The sequence below is a fragment of the Marmota monax genome, unplaced genomic scaffold, assembly GCF_021218885.2.
Source record: "Marmota monax isolate L192 unplaced genomic scaffold, Marmota_monax_Labrador192_F-V1.1 WCK01_AAM20220418_F8-fsc00145, whole genome shotgun sequence".
Classification (NCBI taxonomy): Eukaryota; Metazoa; Chordata; class Mammalia; order Rodentia; family Sciuridae; genus Marmota; species Marmota monax.
In genome coordinates this window covers 3,857,352-3,863,326 of record NW_026695201.1, presented here as the reverse complement: position 1 = coordinate 3,863,326, position 5,975 = coordinate 3,857,352, and positions in this window count along the sequence as shown.

The window sequence follows — 5,975 nt, the reverse complement described above, 5'->3', positions numbered from 1 at the left end:
TATAGAGAAGCCCAGGAATGATGTTCATTTGTGGGTGCCTGGAACATTCTATTCCATGTCTCAGAGGATGGCTCCTGACCTTTCCTTTTTTAAAATATTTTTTTAGTTGTGTCTGGGCACAATGCCTTTACTTTATTTTTATGGGGTGCTGAGGATCGAACCCAGTGCCTCACAAGTGCTAGGCAAGTGCTCTACCACTGAGCTACAACTCCAGCCCCTGCTCTTGATCTTGACCACAGGTAATGTTTCCTGTGCATACCCAGCTGCACTTGCATGGGATTCATTATTCAATCACTCATGCCCACTTCCAAGAATCGATGAGATTAATAGACAAGTGTAAAATAGCTACCAAGTGCCAGGCACTGCACCAAACATCTTGTATTGATGTTATTTAGATATGAGATATCTAGATAGATAGATAGATAGATAGATAGATAGATAGATAGATAGATAGATAAGATAGATATATGTATAGATAGATATACATGTCTATGTATCTATATATGGAGAGAGAGAGAGAGAGAGAGAGAGAGAGATTTATTATGAGAAACTGGCTCATGTGATTATGGCAACCAATCTAGGAAAGCAGTGGTATGATTCCAGTTTAGATCTGAAGGCCTGAGAACCACACTAGCTGGTGTTGGAAATCTATCTAAGTACAAGAGAAGGTGAGTTGAGATTTCCCAATTCCAACAAGCACCCAGGAAGGAAAGGCAATTTCCTTCCTCCTCTACCTTTTGTTCTATTCAGGTTCTTGACAGATTGGATTACTCCCTACCCATCTTGGGAAAGACCGTCCACGCTTCCGAGTCCACTAATTCCAATGCTAATCTCATCTAGAAACACTGTCACAGATGCATTCAGAAGTAATGTTTAATCTGGGCAGCCCCTGGTGCCATCAAGTTGATATAAAATTAAACATCAGTTGGTAATTAGACGTGATACTCCCATGGAGTATAGCATTAAAGGATTTTTAGAGTCATTGTGTTTTAAGCCAAGTATTTTATACATAAACCATTACATTTAAGCAGTGTCTTTTCATGGTTAGTGTTGGGGCAGGCCAGTGGAGTGGGTTCCCACTACTGGGCTTCATCTGCAGTTATTCCCAACAATTCCTCTCTCCCCAGTGTTTCCAGTTGGAATTTGTCACTGAAGCTTTGTAGCCTATATCTAGATTCCCCAAATTTTGCTGGAGTATTCAAACTCTTCCCTTTTTGCCTGGACTCACTTCAGGTCAGAGAACAGTGTGGGAGGCCCTGTTGTGGACTGCATCAATGATCAGTGAACATCTCAGAGTGGAACTGATTGACTTCATTAAGCATGCAGCCCCCACGTGCCTATTTTCCTTCCCTGAGAGAAGGAACTGGATGATTTGGAATCAATATTTTTTCAGACAGAAAAGAACAAGTTCTATTCCTTGCTAGCATTTTCCAGAAGAGTGCTCAGTGTTCTTGTTAGACCCATCTGGGGCTGCCAAGGAAAAGGAGTGAACCTCATGTGGAGGGAAGAACAAGATTGACAGTGGCTGTCCATGTTTTTTCTAGGGTACTTTGAAAATTATTGTCATATCTCCCACTTTAAGAAGGTGGATGGGGGGGGGGGGAAGGGGTCCAGTTTTAGGTTCATACTAAAGGCCTGGGGCTGATGACTCAAAAGCCACTGTCCCTGGTTCCTAAAATCTGTTCCTTCCTAGAAGGAGTAAAATGATGTGGGAATTTCCCCTCTCTCTAGCAACTTATGCCAGTAAAAACAGGCCAGCAAATTTCATGGCTGAGGGATATGAGAAAGCACACTAATCCTAGCAAGAATACTTCTAAAAATGCCAGGGAGTCTGTGAAGTGGTGACTCTCTTTCAGTCATTTCCCCCTTAAGGGACCTGAAGTGTTCAGAGTTAAGTCCAGGCAGGACCTAGGAGCGGAGAATCCCCACATAGAGCCTCTGGGGTCTGGAAGGAGGGCAGAAGCATCAGTGAAAATGAAAGGAGCCTGGACAGGAAGTGTTCAGATGACCGATGTCCACGGATCCCTCAGTCCCCAGAATTCAATGCTCTGAACTGAATCTGAGCCCTGGAGGAGCTCCTGCCGTAAGAAACCTGGTTGGGCCTTGCAGTGTGCAAACTCAGCTCCACGGATGGATAAGGGCTAGTGTTTCCGGCCCTCCTCCTTGGCCCTGGGCCTTTCAGTACGTCCCTCTGCCCAGGAAGGTGTCTGGTGAGCATAATCACAAGGGTAAGAGAACTGGGTTAGAACAACCACCCGGTCTAGTTTCATCCCCCACTTTCCCTTCAACTCCCACAGACCCAGCCCCACAACAGGGCTGTTTGGTCCACTGATCAGCTCAGCGCCCATGTCAGACATCTGCCCTCGTGGGCTTCCTCATCTCGCCCAGCAGGACAGACCCCAGGGTGTTTTTCCCAGTGCTTTCCCCAGGCCAGTTTTAGACTCTACAAGTAGATCACCTAGGAGATGTTTAGAGTTTGGGGAAATTTTGTATTTTCATTTTGTTTTTATGGGTTTTTTTTTCTTTACTTATCCAGATAAATGTGCTCATCATGAGACCCATGTGGCCAGGTGGTCCGTCCTGCCCCTCAGTGACTACCCTGTAGGTCTGTCTGGCTTTTATCACAGGGACCCCTGGTCAGAGGCGATGACAAAGACAAGGCTTTGGCTGGAAAACCCATATGTTTGGGATCAGTCTGGCCCCAAACACCATCAGGAAGGTCACTCTGCCACTCCTAGCCAAAAGTGTCGGGAAAGAGAGAGTGGCAGCAAGTCTTAGGGAGACATTAAGCCCTTGCATTTAAGAGCAGGGTATGACCTCATTGCAAAGCCCAACTGAGGACGTTTGGGGAAGGCAGTTTTCCATGGAAATATGACTGTCCTCAATCTTGGGTGGGCTCTGCGTCACCAAAGGGAAGGAGGTGGTGCTGTGTCACGAATGATGGAGGCCAGGGAGGGAGGGCACATGGTGCTCAGCCAGGAGTCTCCTGCTGCCCATGCCTTGGTTGTGCCCGAAGAAATGTTCTAATGATAATGGCCGTTGACCAGTATGAGTTTTAAGGTTGGCTGAGGTTTTTGCTCATATAATGGAAATGCTATAGTGAATAGATAGGGCACAGACTGGAGTCACACAATCCAGGTTTTGGACCCAGTCCTTCTTCCTCCTCCTCCTCCTCCTCCTCCTCCTCCTCCTCCTCCTCCTCCTCCTCTTCCTCCTCTTCCTCTTCCTCTTCCTCCTTTTTTCTTTTTCTTTCTTTCTTGTCTCTGAGCATTGGACAACTTCTATAACAGCCTCAATCTGTAAAAAGGTGAAAATTATGACTACTCATTACTACTAGGAAGATTAACAAACTAATAGATGTGGAAACTCCAGATAATTAACTGGGGAGCTCAATCAGTGGGAAATCCTTCCTCCGTACCCTCTTGAGTGTTCATGGGGGAAAAAAAAAAACGAGTTCATTTTAGTCAAAGAAAAGGAGTCCTTGACCTAGAGTCAGGATTCCCGACTTTGGTACCACACCTTACAACACCACGAGCTCTGCCTGCTTCCTGGGGCTGCTGTGAGGACCAAATGGGGCCCACAATGTGAGGGTTTCTGAAAAGTGCCTTTCTTAAGATACGAGGCCTTTTCACCAGTGACTCTTCTGTTGTTGATTTGTCTAGCTGAAGGAAACAAGTATTTGGTATAGTAAGTGCACTAACTGCCCACCTGGGGTTAGTCACCTTACCTTAGTCCTATATTAGCTTCCTGTAGCTGCTATAAAAATAAAATTACTGCAGTCTTGGTAACTTAACAGCAGCAGTTCATGCTCTCACGGTTCTGTAGGCCAGAAGTACAAAGCAAGGCATCGGGAGGGCCAGGATGCCTCCAAAGACTCTAGGGGAGTATCCTTCTCTGCTTCTTCCAGTCTCTGGTGTTCTGAGGTGTTCCTTGGAGTGTAGCTACAGACCCAGCCTCTGCCTCTGCCTCCACATGTGGTCTTCTTGTGTCTCTGTCCCTTTTCTCTCTCTTCTAAAAACACTCTCACTGAATTTTGGCCCCACCCTAACCAACTGACAGGATCTCATCTCCATCCTTACCTTAATTACATCTGAAAGACCCTCATTCCAAATAAGCTCCCAGTCAAAGGTTCCAGGTGGACAAGAATTTGAGAGGGGAGACCGTTTAACTCACTACAGGGCCTCAGTCCCTATAGTAAAAACTTCTCTGGCCTCCCTCAGTGTACCAACTTCCTTAGCTTTAGGTCACACTGAACGGTAAATCCCTCAGACTAAGGCCTAGAACTAGCCCGATGTGGGTCTGCAAAGAGGATCCTGGGGAATGGGGTGGAGTGGCCACATCGTAAGGCTACAGAAGGGTTAATTCTAGAAATGAGAAGAAGGGCAAAATACTCATGAATGTAAGTGCCCGTTTTGGAAAGAAAGGGGCTTGACCCTTTCTTACACTAGCGCCTGCATTCTAGTAGTTGTGTGATTCAAGGAGACAACATCAGTCTTTGAGTTAGACCCTGATCACTGTTTATAAAATGGAATTAATAATAAGATCTCCACCCAAAGTGTTTCAAGGATTAGATGATTTGTGGGTGTGTATGTGTGCGTGTTGAGGGAGGCAAGGTTTCTGGGACTGAATCCAGAGGTGCTTTATCACTGAGCTCCATTCCCAGTACTTTTTATTTTTTATTTTGAGACAGGATCTCACTAAGTTGCCGAGGCTGACCTCAAACTTGTGATCCTCCTGCCTCAACCTCCCGAGCCGCTGGGATTACAGGTGTGCACCACCATGCCTAGCTAGATCATATTATCTTGAAAGACCACAGCATGGTCTTGTCTCATTGAATGGTCTTTTAAAAAGCCAAAATATATGTGTCTTTTTTTAAGAGAGAGAGAGAGAGAGAGAGAGAGAGTTTTTTATTTTTTAGTTTTCGGTGGATACAACATCTTTATTTTTGTTATTTTTATGTGGTGCTGAGGATCGAACCCAGGGCCCTGCGCATGCCAGGCGAGCGCACTACCGCTTGGGCCACATCCCCAGCCCATATATGTGTCTTTTAAAAAGCCAAAATATATGTGTATTAACATCATAGGGGGTCACTCTGTCTCAATTGAGTGGTTGTATGTTTTTTATCAAAGTTTTATGAGATAATATGTAGGAGAATGAGATCCCATATTATTTAGTTGTATTCCAGCTGATATTTTATAAATATACGGAGAGTATGCCACTCACTCCATCACTTGTATTCTCAGTTGTGATAGTAGTGTGCTGGTAAAGAGTTAATAACCAGCTCTCTGAAAAATAATGTCTGCACATATATACACACACATTTACGTATATGAAGGATACATAATCCACAATTTACAAAATACGATTTGTTATATTTTATTAAAATGTACAACATCCTCTATTGTAAATTCCATATAGCCAACTGATCCTCACAGAGTTCCTGTATTTCTATGGGCTAAACTAGTATCCATGACCAACCTGTGGTTACAACTGATGAATGCAGTTTCAACGTGAATGTTGGCCAATGTCCTATAAATTAAAGAAACGTGAAGCAACAAAGACATAGGTGGGGGCATCACTTCCTCATCAGTGATGCTAGTGACTTTTTGCTGCATCAGATGGAAGTTTTTGAACACTGGAAAAATATTTCCTTCATTTTTAAAATGCCGTTCACTTCACAATGTAATGGGCCACACTTATAAGGTTAATCGGCATCATGATGTTTTCCCTTTTGCTTTCGTATCTCGAGACAACCAACAAAACACTAAATTAAAGCCCCGATTTACAGTGCTTGTCAATTTCCATGATATTAATTTCCTTCATGGCTGATTATGATGTCATTTAATGCGGAGTTGGTAAGAGAGGTGCAATAGCGACCACGATCTAGTGCTTTATTTCCATCATACAGAGTTCAAGGGGCATCAATGATATCAAGAGCATAGAGAACAATGATTAGGAAGTAATGAATTTTTGAG